Source organism: Bos mutus, chromosome X, assembly GCF_027580195.1.
Source record: "Bos mutus isolate GX-2022 chromosome X, NWIPB_WYAK_1.1, whole genome shotgun sequence".
NCBI lineage: Eukaryota > Metazoa > Chordata > Mammalia > Artiodactyla > Bovidae > Bos > Bos mutus.
This window is the reverse complement of record NC_091646.1, coordinates 116,769,433-116,783,096: the sequence shown is the minus strand read 5'-3', so window position 1 is coordinate 116,783,096 and position 13,664 is coordinate 116,769,433. Positions and strand designations below refer to the sequence as shown.

At 41.9% G+C, this 13,664-nt stretch overlaps 1 long non-coding RNA gene across 1 annotated transcript in view; it reads left to right on the top strand.

Annotated features, from left to right (window-relative positions):
* LOC106701203 (uncharacterized) overlaps nt 1–13,664 on the top strand; it is a 16,530-nt gene extending 2,866 nt beyond the window's left edge. Inside the window, exons 2-3 of the long non-coding RNA XR_001351698.2 lie at nt 1,052–1,241; nt 8,843–13,664. This is a non-coding gene — a long non-coding RNA (uncharacterized lncRNA). The remainder of the gene's footprint in view (nt 1–1,051; nt 1,242–8,842) is intronic.

Here is a 13,664-nt window from a genome sequence, read left to right as displayed (position 1 = left end):
TTTGCTTCTCTTTCTAGCCTCATGTCTCCTTAGCACCAGCGCTGCATTGCCAACTCTCCCTAGACCTCTGCTCTTGCCTGCCACCGCCCCAGTACCTCAAATCCAGTAGGGTTAGCAATAAGAGCACCATCTTTCCCTCGCCTACTGTGCCAGGTTCTGTTTCTCTGTTCAGGGATTCATCCTCGTTCTACCATGAGCTAGACTATTCTACCGTATTCTCTCACTTGAATTATTGGAATTTCATTTCAAACTCCACATACCCAAATCCAGTCTACAGATTTCCCACCCAAAACCTTTTCCACACACAGCCTTCCCGTCTCAGTTCATGGCAACTCCATCCTTGCAGTTGTTTAGGCCAAGAATCTTAGGCCAGTGTTCTTTGACTGCTTTCTTTCACATCTTACAGGCTGTGCCCCCAAGATACAGCCAGTGCCCAACCACTTCCCACCACGTCCACTGCAGCGTCCTTAGTTGTAGCCCCTGGATTATCCTGAATGGGGTCCCTGCTGCTTTCTTACATTCTGGTCATTTTCCAATAGGCCACCCTGAATTATATTTTTTAAATGTATATGAGATTAAATTCCTCCTCTACTCCAAAAACCTCATTGTGTTCCCATTTTGTATAGAGCAGTAGTTCCCAATCAGAGGTGACTCCTGTTCTCCTGGGGACATCTGCAATGCCTGAGGATATTTTGGGTTGTCACAGTTGGATGGAGGGTACCACTGGTATCTAGTAGGTAGAGACAAAGGATGCTTCTAAACATGCTACAGTGCAGAGACCAGTTCTTTACAACAGACTTATCTAGTCAAAAATGTCAACAATGCCTAAGCTGAGAAACCCTGAGAAAGAACCTTTACAATGGCCTAGATGTCTCCTTGATACGGCATCCGCTACCTCTGGACCTCATCTCCTACTACCCTCCTCCTGGTTTACTCCACTTCTACCATATTTACCTCCCCCTTCCCCATACAAACAATCTGAAGGATGTTTTCCACATGATCGGGACCTCTATTGTTTATGGCTTTCCTTCCTCTGTCCTTCTGCCTCTAGGTTATTAGATTTCTGCAAGCTGCTGGGGAGCTGATCAAGATTTTAAGCTAAAGATGGTGATGAGTCACCTGAGGGCCATTCTTCAAGCCTCTCCATGCAAGACACTGGAGAAGGTTCCAGATTCCGAGGTCCACGTCTGCAAGGCCTTGCAGCCTCTACACCTGCACTTACAAATCCTGGAACCGAGTCTGTGAGTACATGGCTTCCTGGACAGAGCGGAAGCCTGGTTGTTTCCTAAGAGTCATGTGTGTTGAGTGTGTGCAGCTCTGATGTCAGTGGCATTCCAGACTGGGATTAGATGCCTTGAGGAGAATACCCCATTATTTCTCTGTTAAAATATGGGAAGTTTTCCCCCTAACTTTATTGAGCTACAGCTGGCCTAAGTCTGAGGCACACATCATGATGATGTACTCTGGAACATTCCATCCCTCATTAGAAATTGCGGAAGAGTTACTTGTAGCTGACCAACTGGCCCGTGTGTGGGAGGTGGCAGATGGTCTTCCCTGACTCCATGGCACTGCTGCCATTGGGTGCTCATTCCATGCTGTTGGGGCTGGACTGTGCACACAGATGTTGCATGGCATCCCTAACTGTCCCAAGACCTCCCTAAAGGTCCCCTGGAGGCAAAGTCACACTGGCACAGAACCCCTGGGATGATAGGAGAGGATAATGTGTGTGATGGTGGAGACATGAGTTTAATGCGCTGGTTAAGTGTATCTGCCAAATAGTTATTTTCTATATTTTCCACCATTCACAGTGAATTCACACAGTTTTCCAATGTTGGCTTGCTTCCAGATTGTAGGTTTCTCGACTTTTCCTCCTTGGGCTTACTCTCTCTGACCTTATTTGCACATTAAAAAAAGAATTTATGAGCAATGCCAATCTAGCTAAATCCATTGCCTTGAAACTGCTTCATAAATATATTTTTATTGTAAGTTTATTTTGTTTCTTCCATCATTGACTGTGTTCTCATTAAACCAAACTGGCCTGAGTCATAATAAATTTCTGGTTGCTGGGTGTGGCTTCCTACCAGCAAGCCCACATCCTCCCCAGAATGGCTTCTTCTCAACACTGGCACTTTGCGGTCTAAGGCTAAAAATGGGGAAAAAGCAGTCATATTTATCTAGTTACTAAATCTTGTGTGTGAAGGTATTCCTTATTTTCTTGTTTATATTTACAGAAAGTATTTACTTTTTTGTATTTACACAATGATGAAAGTAAATCAAGTATGCTCATGTCTTTAGGATAGTTTGCTCCTTTTAGTGCTGACAAAACCCCAAAAGTAGTGGCTTAGGTAGGTGGGGGAATTCTGTTTTTTTAATAAACATTATTTATATTTATTTTTATTTGTTTATTTGGGTTTTAGTTGCAGCACTCTGAATCTTTGGTTGCAACACATGGGATCCTTTTTGAACAGCATGTGCGATCTAGTTGGAAATTGGAAATGCAGGATCTTAGCCACCGGACCACCAGGGAAGTCCCAGGGGGACTTCTTTTGGTTAATTTCCCACATCAGATGAAATGTTCTTATTTGTTACTTACTAGAAGAAACAGGTGAGACTCACTGTTTGATTGTGGTTTTCACATATTACACTGTGCCTCCTTGTTTCACCCAAGAGAATGTTGGTCTTTGCTGCCCTGGGCCACTGAGCATGTCCTGTTTGGATATCCTGGTCCCTCATCATTTGGTTAGGAAGACAATACTCATTGATTCTGGAGTCTTAGTACCCCAGAGGAAGGCCAATACACTTGTGATCCAAGACCACTAGGGGTTAGTTAATGTTCAGAGTCCTTAGCGAGCGCCTCCCACACAGCGAGAACTGGCAGCTACCTCCAGTACCACAGTTGTCATGTCATCACCACCATCATCATGTCATATGCTCAGCAGCTCCCTCAGATGTCTGACCATTTTCAGGATCTGGGGAGCACAGCGAGGACTGACAGGAGGAGGAGGGTATGGCAGGTTGAGAAGCAGCGTTTCACTGGGGCCTGTGCCCTGTGCTCTACCTTCACTCCCCATCAGGCCCAGGCAATCACTGGTGTGAACTCAAACTGCCATTTGCTGTGATCTCAAGTTACAGACAGTAAATGTTGACAGTCCTAACCCTGCGGATTGGTAATATGATAAAATAAAGATAAAAGCCTGCACCAGTTACCCAAAATGAAAAGAAAATCAATTACATTTCATGTATCACCTACCTTAATTGAGCCTAATTTTTTGTCTGATAAAAAACATTTAGGTATGAGATCTTAGACCATTGGGAAATAGGTTTAATAATACTAATTTTTAATTTAATGAAATATAAAGAATATCATCTAGAATGGAAATGGTACAGATTTGTTACTATTCTATTGATTTTTAACATTCGTGATCTCCCTTGTTTTAGACAGAAGAGGAACATTTATTTTTAAAACAAATTGGAATAGAATAGCAATGTATAAAATGTAGCTATTAGCCACATGTATGTATTTACATGTAAATAATGTATTCAGATCGTATGGCCACCTGTGGAAATTTTCATTAGCAGAGAAACTTCTATTTGACAGGACTGGTCTATATTATAACTGAACTATGTTAGAAAACTGTTCTATTATTTCTCTAATTAATTTTGAAGAACACTAATAAAGCCTGGAGAAAAGCTTGTTTTGCAGTGTCTTCACAAAGAATTCCATTATTCCCCTGATAATATGGGCTGGGATACCCAGACTATATTGTTTTCTATTAACTTTCAAATCATCTTGAGAAACAGTGGACACATTAAGAACCTTTTGGATTTTATTAACAGCCTCAGGGGTATCTGCAGCTACAGCGCCCTAGCAAATAGCCCTAAACCGACCACCAGGAAGCATGGGCCTTAGTCTGCTGTGGTGGTAACTACGTGTGATGATGTGGTTACCTGGGCTCAGCGTCAAAGTGCCTCTTACAGCCCTGATGCTCTAACAAGGCAGTCTGTGATTCTGTGACCATCCTCAACAAAGTCACATGGAGGGTCCCTGTGTACACCCTCACTGCAGTAGCCCTAGGCCCACTAGGATGGCATTCAATTTGATGAGGAAACAGCATATCTCAAGAAAAAGGACAGTACAGGGCAAGATACAGGAGAAAAGGTTAATGACAGTTTAAAGCAGTAATGTCCAGAAGATATATAATGCAAGCCACATGTACTCTTCTGATTTAATAGTCACACTAAGTGAAGGATAAAGAAACAGGTCAAATTCTGAGGTGGCACAGGGGTAGAGAATCTGCCTGCCAATGTAGGAGCCACAAGAGATGCAGGTTTGGTCCCAGGAAAGAACCCTCTGGGGTAGTAAATGGCAACCCACTCTAGTGTTCTTGCCTGGAAAATTCCATGGACAGAGGTGTATGGTGGGCTTCAGTCCATGGTGTCACAAAGAGACACAACTGAGCATGCACACATGTGCATAATATACTCAGTATATCCAAAATATTATCACTGTAACATGTAATCAATATAAAATTAGTGAGCTAGTTTACATGAGTAAGTCTTCAAAGCCCAGTGGGGTAGCCTATACCCTACATTTTCAGCACATCTCACTCACTGACCAATGGGAGTAACCTGGCAAGGTTCTGGAATAGCGTGGAAGACCAGAGTTTGGGAAGGATGAGAAATAAAATTAGATGGGCATGGTGGGTTCCTAATATGAAAACCTTGGTGCCTGGACACAGAAGTTTGAATTTCACATAGTCTTTAACATGGGAACAACATAATAAAGGTGGTAATTTAGGAAAATTGATGGATGGCAAAACATAGTAGAGGGTAGTAATGTTGCAGGAAAGGGGACCCCTTCCAGGGCCCGAAACTGGGCTCTTGTCTAACTCTCGGAAATGAATTGTTTGAGGAGACACACGTGCTGACAAAGCAAGAGATTTTATTGGGAAAGGGCACCCAGGTGGAGAGCAGTAGGGTAAGGGAACCCAGGAGAACTGCTCTGCCGTGTGGCTCGCAGTCTCGGGTTTTATGGTGATGGGATTAGTTTCCAGGTGGTCTTTGGCCAATCATTCTAATTCAGAGTCTTTCCTGGTGGCGCATGCATTGCTCAGCCAAGATGGATGCTAGCGATAGGGATTCTGGGAAGTGGACGGACACACGGTGTCTCCTTTCAACCTTTCCCGAACTCTTCTGGTTGGTGGTGGCTTATTAGTTCCGTATTCCTTATCAGGATCTCCTGTCATAAAACAACTCATGCAAATGGTTACTATGGTGCCTGGCCAGGGTGGGTGGTTTCAATCAGTGTGCTTCCCCTAACAGTAAGAGAGGAGGAAAAGTGAGCAAAAGGACTTTTCTTCGAGGAAAAGTGTATGGTGTAGGGTCCTAAACTAGGCTGGTGGTCATGGGCTGGGCAAAGAAGAGATAAACCTCAAAGATCCTTAAGGAAAAAACAATGTGCTCAGCAGAGTAAAAGGAAATAAAGGTAAAACAGGAATGAACCTAAAAGGTTGTTGCTGATCCTTGAAAGACGCCAGGATTCTTGGCCTCCAGAGGAGAGGAATTTAATCCAGGGCCAGTGACGAGGCTTGACTGCTCAGAGCTTTTGTGTAATTAAGTTTTATTAACGTATAAAAGAGATAGAGAAAGCTTCTGACAGAGACATCAGAAAGGGGCAGAAAGAGTGCCCCGCTGCTAGTCTTTAGCAGGAAGTTATATACTTACTAGCAGGCTGCTAATAGAGAAAGGAAATGTCTCAAAACTGAGTGGCATCAGGCACATCACCCACAACATCCATTTTGAGATAACATTGGTACAAGGTGAGTCATCCCGGGCCCTAAAGCGACTGATGTGAATCTTGAAGAAAGGCAGGTTTCCAAGTAAATACATAATCTCATTAACACAGCTTAAGAGAACATTTGCATGAGTAAAACATACTGGTTTGTCAAGTGGGTTCTGAGTCTTAAGCAGAATAGACCTGAAGAAAGAGGGAGTCTAAGGTAAATACATAGTTCATTAACATAGCTTAAGAAAAACATTTCCATAAGAAAAACACATTGGTTAGCTCAAGGTTTGAGAAAAGTTTAGTTTGAACCAGGTGTTGTCATGGCAACACAGAATTTTAAAGGAAACCACCTTTTAATTTCATATAGAGAAGGAAAAAAACATCTGACTCTTGTAGTTTGTTTCTTCCTGCTGCTTAAGAGAGAGAAAAAATGTCTGACACTTGCAGCCTATTTCCTCCGTTTGGGGGCCCCTAGCCTTCCTGCCTGTTATCCTCTCAAACCCGTCCCAGAATGGTCTTTATTTTGTACATTCAGTCCACAAGCAGTGGTTAAAAGCCAGCTAGGGGGGAACTAGAGGGGCAGCAGATAAGTATGCATACATGCATATAATTATCATTATACCTGTGGTAATAAACGTTTTGAAGGAAAAGATCAGAATGCAATGATTAATAAGAGGGGATTGTTTTAGAGGATAATCAGAGAGGTATGGAAATGACACTTGCTGAAGAGGCAAGAAGCCAAAAATAGGAGCCAAACCTGAACTGAATGAGGGGAAATTGATTTCTGAGGAGGAATAGGAATTAAGGGGCTAAGGCAGGCATGATGCTGAAAGACAGACACCTCAGAGGCAGGAGCTGAAGGTGGCACAAGCACAAAGTAAAGCACAGCCAGGACCAGTCAGGTACGTAAGGACTAAAGGCACGCACATCTTCACTATGGAGTCTAGACGGATTGTGTTGCTCTTAGCACATAAGTGAACTCTTCCTAATGACAGTGTGGTACCACCCCTTAAACCTTGGTTGACAGAATCACTAGCTCTGTTTATTTCATTTTCCCCACAGAAGAAGCTGGAAACACAGGCTCCATTAGAGCATATAATCACCTTCCTACTTGGAAGGAAAGTCTGAGCAATTAACCAAGAAATCATTTTAATTTCTACTTTGTTAGAATACAGGAAGAGAGAAGAGAACAAAAATGTTAATTTATCTTTAGTAAAACAAGCCCGGGCAAAAGCTGGCTTCACTAAGAGGATGGTCACCAAGGGTTCCCTGATAGTTGTAGGGGGTTGGGTTGTAGTTGTCTGGATTCCTAAAGGAGGAGGTGAGTGGGAGAAAGCCTGGAAGCTAAACTTGTGAACTGAAGGGCGTGAATTGATGAGTGTTATGACCATAAAAGAGCCACTGAAGGAACAGGCCTGGTTTCCTCAGGCTGCTGTTTGTGTGGGTGAGGGAGAAGATTCTAGGCATTTCCTGAACAAAGTGGGGGCCAATTAAAGGTGAAACAGGACATCGTCTTAGGGATCAGCTCATCATTCCCATCTTCCCTAGTCTCCATGGGAGACAGACCCTCACCAGCTGGTTTTGAAGGGTGTGAATGCTTAAAGCCTCAGCACCCCTCTGGGCATCTCAGGGGAAATGTCAGGTCTCTGCTGGCGGTCAGCTTTAAGACTGACTCAGGGCTGTTCTGAGGGTTTCTGGAAGCTTTAAAATACCAAACTAAAAACTAACCAAATACAGCTTTTTAACCCAACAATAGCATTTGGATAATCCATGCTCAGATGAAAGGGCATTTATCAAATTAGGAGCTACAGGGCACAATAAAGGGGGAAGAAGACACGGCTCCTGCCTGTAAGGAATCTGCATTCCAATCCAATAATAATATGATTATATGGTGCCAGTTCCCCCATTTTCACTTTAGATTTCTGAAACAGAAAGTTCTCCTGCTCTCAAGTAAGTTCTTGTTCTTCAGGAGTTACTTTATAGCGAGGGAGAAAACCCACAACGTTGGGTTCAGACCTCTCTAGAGAAGAGATGATCTGCAGTATGTGAAAAGCTGAGCAGAAAAAAGGGAATACCCTGAGTTTGCCTGTTGCTTTTGGCTCTAGACCAAGATTTCTCAACTTTGGCATTACTGATATTTGGGACCATATAATTCTTGTGAAAGCCCGTCCTGCTACTATGTAGGATGTTTAGCTGCATCTCTGGCCTCTAGCCACTAGATGTCAGTAGCACCCTCCTCCAGTTGGACAACTCAGTGTCTCCAGACATTGCCACATGTCCCCTGCGGTCCCCATAGCTCCCTCCCGTGAGAACCATTGGTCTAGAAACTGCCTTGGCATGCTCTGTGTCTCTACTGCGGACCACTTGTAGGATTCCGCTTGGGGCAGCTATCTCAGGAAGAGAACCATGTCCCCTGTAAGAGGAAACCAGAGGCAAGCCTGTTTTTTTCTGACAAGTGGAGTACCAGTGACCCTGCCATGCACAGAGGGGTTTGACTAGGCTGCAGCTGCCTTGTCACTTTCTCAAATCCTCAGGCTCGTTCTCAGCGGTGGGATGAGGTACAGAGGGGCACTGGTCATGATTTATCTCAATTCATATTTTGTCTGGTTTTCCTGCTGGTCTTGGTTCTGCCCATCCATGCTGCTTCTAAAGGGCAGAGACCTGGACGACCCGAATTACGCACGTGGAGTCTGTCCATCACATGTGCATAGCTCTCTTTATTATAAGGAATTTGTTGAGATTTCTCAGAGACTTGCCACAAAGACCTGGCGCTTGACTCTGGTAGAAAAATCAGCACCGGTGATGCCGTGTGAGACAGAGTGTGCGTGTACCCCTGAACTTACAGTGTCATAGCTACGCAAGTGACAGACAGAACTCCACGGACCTTAGCAATGCTAGCGTCTGGCCAGGCTTTGCAGGATGTCTGCCTAATCCTCACAGCTGGCTCCTATAAGACGTGAACTCAGAGGACACACCTCCGTGGGCCCATATGATCCCCGCGGTGAGGATTCCAGCTCATGGGCCTCTCCATGACAGCCCCGATGTGCTTTCTCCTAGTGCACCCGCTCTGGGAGAAAGTGGACCTGGCCCCGGCGGGTGAGCGCCAGTCGCCCATCAACATCCGGTGGAAGGACAGTGTCTACGATCCTGGCTTACAACCGCTCACCATCTCTTATGACCCGACCACCTGCCTCCACGTCTGGAATAACGGGTACTCTTTCCTCGTGGAATTTGAAGATTCTGCAGATAAATCAGGTGAGAGCCAGACCCGTGGTCTCATCCGGAGTTAAAAGGACAGCTTCATGTCAGCACAGGCCACATCGCACAGCCCCGGGAAGTCTCTTGGTAGCTGTGGTATGGGACTCATTGGACTTACTTCTTTTTTTCATTGTGAAATACACATGACATTTACCATCTTAGCTTTTTTTTAAGTGTACAGCTCAGTAGTATTAACTACATTCACACTGTTGTACAACCATCACCACCATCCATCCTTATAACTGTGTACCTATTAATAACTGCTTATTTTTCCCCTCCCTCCAGCCACTGGCAATGAACATTTTACTTCTGTTTCTATGAATTTTGACTATTGCGTGCCTCATTTAAGTGGAATCATACAGTATTTGTCTTGTAATGAGTGAATGAGTTCATTGAGCATAATGTTTCAAGGTTCATTCATATTGTAACATGTATAAGAATTTCACTCCTTTTAAAGAGAAATATTCCATTGTATGTACAGTTGATCCTTAGACAACATGGAGGAGCACCAACCCTCTACAAAATTGAGAGTCCAAGTAAACCTTAAAGCTAGCCCTCCGTATCTGCAGCACCTCTGTATCTGCAGAGTCACGCAGCTGCAGATTATGTAGTACTGGGATATTTACTTAAGGAAAAAAAATCCACGTATAAGTGGACCTGTGCAGTTCAAACCCATGGTGTTTAAGGGTCAGCTGTATATACCACATTTTGTTTATCTCTTCATTCGTGGCAGCTGCCTTTTGGCTATTGTAAATAATGCTGCTGTGAATATTGTGTTCACATGTGTACAAATATCTTTTCAGGATGCTGTTTTCAATTCTTTTGAGTATATACCCAGAAATAGGATTGCTGGATCCTCCTTGGACTTCTTTGAGCGTACTTTTTTCATTTTTATGAAAGTGTCTCTTTTCATTTTTATTCATGTTTCCATCTTCTAGAATAAGTAGTATTTTCTGTTAATACATATATCTCTGTGTATAGGTTGTATTACTGATGTAGAAGATAGGGCATGAAGTTTAAACTTTGCTAGAAATTTATTTCCTGTGTGTGTTGAATATGTGGTAATCCTCTGCTAACTGACTTGACAAATAACGTTTATATTAAATAGCAATATTACTTAGTCAGATTTATGCATGGGTTTTTTAAAAAAAAATACATACTACAGTACTATATCATGCGTTGTTGGTTGAATCTACAGACGTGGAACCAAGGATGAGGAAAACCAACTGTAAAATTAAATATGCTGATTTTCAACTGTGAGGTGGCTGGCACCCCTAACCTGTGCGTTATTCAAAGGTCAACTGTACAGAGCAAAAGGCTAGTCAGGCAAGAAAAAGATTTGGTCACCCAGCAACATGTATTTTGTCATTCATTGATTTATTTATTGATTCAACATTTACTAAGTGCCAGTCATGTGGCAGACATGGCACTAAGTGCTAGGAATAACAACTCCATTCTTGGCCTCCCAGAATTCAAAGACTAGTGAGAGAAACACACAGTAAATTAGAATTATACAGCAAATATGATTTGAAAAAGAGTTTCTAAAAATACTGTGGGACCACAGAGGAGGGTGTGATATAGACTGTTCAGAGGAGTGTATGGTGATTTCACTAAGGAGGGGACATTTGTGTTGGGTATTGAAGGATGAATAGGCGTTTGCCAAGAGGATTAGAAGGGCATTCCAGACTGAAGGAAAATCATGTGCAGAAACAGATGTTAGAAAGTGTCCAAAACCCAGTGTGGCCAACATGAGAGTGTATGGTGTGGGGATAAGCAGGAAGAATGGTGACCACTGAAGATTAAGAGGGTAGATGGAAGGCAGTCTTCTGACTGCCTAAAAATAACACTGGTTATTTTTAAACAAAAGAATGGTATAGTATGATATCATCTAAATAATTGGTCAGTTGCTTCATTTTTTTGACGTTAACCCAGGCAACAGTACAAGATTAATCTACATGGGAGATGATGGGAGCCTGTGGCAATCAAAGGAGAGAAAGCAAGTTTTAACAAGCATTTTAAAAATAAAAGCAACAAATAAAAATAAAAGAACTTGGAGTCTTCTTCAAATGAGAAGAAGGCAAAGTTAACCGTGATCTTGTGGTGTCTCACTTGGGAGTCTCTGGGGTGGCAATGCCAGAAAGTTCATGAATGATGGACAATGGATAATTTGTAGGGAAAAATAGGGAGCATGTAAGAAAATAAAATTTCTTCTTACAACTTTTCTGCTAATTTAATTTTAAATGTTACATTAAAAATAGAAACACATTTCAACGGTTATGCCTCAAAAAAGGAATGTGTCTTCAATTCCTGTCTAATTCCCATAGGAAGAATCTGTTTCTCTCAAGACAAGCATCTTCTCTCCTTTTGATGCAAATGAGTTTTGGATTTTAGTATTTCCTGCAGATCAAGATGAGAATGAATAAATACTGATCCCTCACTGAAATGTTACTCATTTTACTATAAAATTTTTAAAATGTTTCTCCCCAGATAAATCCTTTATTCAAAGTAATATTAATTGCTGCTCCATTAATTGCATAAGTTTCTTCCTATTCTTTGTTTCTATCTCATTTTGCATCATATTGTCATGTTTTTACCAGTGGCTTTATTTTAGGTAAGGAAACATGTTTAAATAGTATAGGCTGAATAAGGCTACCAACTTATTTTGGAGTGATCCTATATGATCAGGCACTAATTCGTTTAATGGTGTTTCAGCTGCACTTGGTACATCAGAATGCAATCCAATTTGAAAGGTTTGAGGGTGCAGCAACTGGAAGAAGATGGTTTGGCTATGGTAGGAATATTTTTAAAGGTAAAAAAATCTTACCAAGTTTAAATGATGTGTTGCATTCTAGAATGAAAAGATAAAACATTAGATATTGTTATTTACTTTAAGAATATGGGGATCAATACATTGGTATGATAAACAATGGTTAAAAGATTGTTAAGAATATATTTCAAATGGTATAAAACTAGGCTGTCCAATATGGTAGCCACAGGTCATGTATGGCTGTTGAGCACTTAAAATGTGGCTACTGTAAGTGAGGAAATGAATTTTAAATTTTATTTTAATCAATTGTCATTTAAATTTAGGAACTGACAATTCAGTTATTGGAAAAGTTTAGAATGTCTGGAACAGCTTGGGTATGTTATATACATTTTCAAGTGTAAAATATACAACTCAAGTGTAAAATATACAAATCAAATATTTCTGATAAAAGTTTAGCATACAAATTCACATGTGCTATATGTATTAAAATTAAGTTCACCTATGTTTTGTTTCTTTTTTAACTTTTTTAGTACGACTTCTAGAAACTTTAAAATTACCTCTGTGGTTTGCATTATATTTCTATTTTTAAGCACTGGTATAAAAGGATAAAAGGAGATAATAATAAATACCAGTTAAAAATGTGAAATTTGTTAAGAATATATTTTAAATGGAGTAAAAAGATAAAGGCAAACAACTATGAGAAATGATCAGGAAGGGAACTAACATTTACGACAGTTGCTGAGTGCTTCGTTTATCTCCCATAGAAGGCTCTCTGGCAGACCCTCATCTCCATGTTTTAGATGAAGAAAGTAAAGCTCAGTGAAGTTAAGTGCTTTCCTGCCAGGTCACTCAGCAACTGGAGAACTGGACTGGAGCTCTACAGACCATACTCTACACAGGATCTCTGAGCTCCTACAGGTTCCACAGGTGCAGGCCTCCTGCAAGCTCCCTGCCTTAGTCCACTGTGGATGCTGAGTGTTTAAAGGGTACCCAGGTTTTATTTTAATCAGGTGTGGTAAAACACACAGACATGGAAATGGCTATCATGGAGGAAGAATTTTATTGTACTCACAAATACCTGAAAAGAAGAGACATGGCATGCCATGTGGGGACACATGGGGAATCTCCAGGGGTGGTCAGGAGGCAGAGAGAGCAGGGGAATACATGGACAGAACCTCTGTTGTGGTTTCCATGGGAAGGAATGGGTAAGACAACATAAGCAGGCTTAGGATTGGCCACTTTGGATAATTTCAGCAGGCTCTGGGCATAGAGGCTTTCCCTAGTTGTCTGGTATGTGGCCCTGGGGTTATTAGGGCAAAGGAATAGTGACTTACAGTGTAAGAACCCCAAAAAGGAAGTAGTCCGGGTCTGATTGGCTGGTTTGCATATGAAAGGTGTGCTCCCTGTTGTTCTCTCTAGCAATTAACTAACTCTGGGAGAGGTGATCCCTCTAGCATTAGCAAGACCTCAGCTATCAAAGCATAAAATATAGAAACCGGAAAACATGGTTATTGCACTAAGGCTTCTCAGGACTCAGGGGCCTGAACTGAAAGCTGCGCCTTACTGTGCTCTGGTTTGCCCTGAGAGCTTCCGCCTCCAGAGCCCCTGTGTGCCAAGCACCAGTGAGACCCAGAGAAGGAAGCTGATGGAGTAAAAGGACACCTTTTCCTTTTCCCAGACGATGAGTTCCAGCCTATCAACAAACAGCCTGCTCATTTGTTTTGTCCACTTTCATTCAGTGATGTTTATAACATTCTGAATTGTATGGCTGAGTCCCTTTGATGTGCATCTGAAACTCTCACAACATTGTTAACTGGCTATACTCCAATACAAAATAAAAAGTTAAAAAAAATA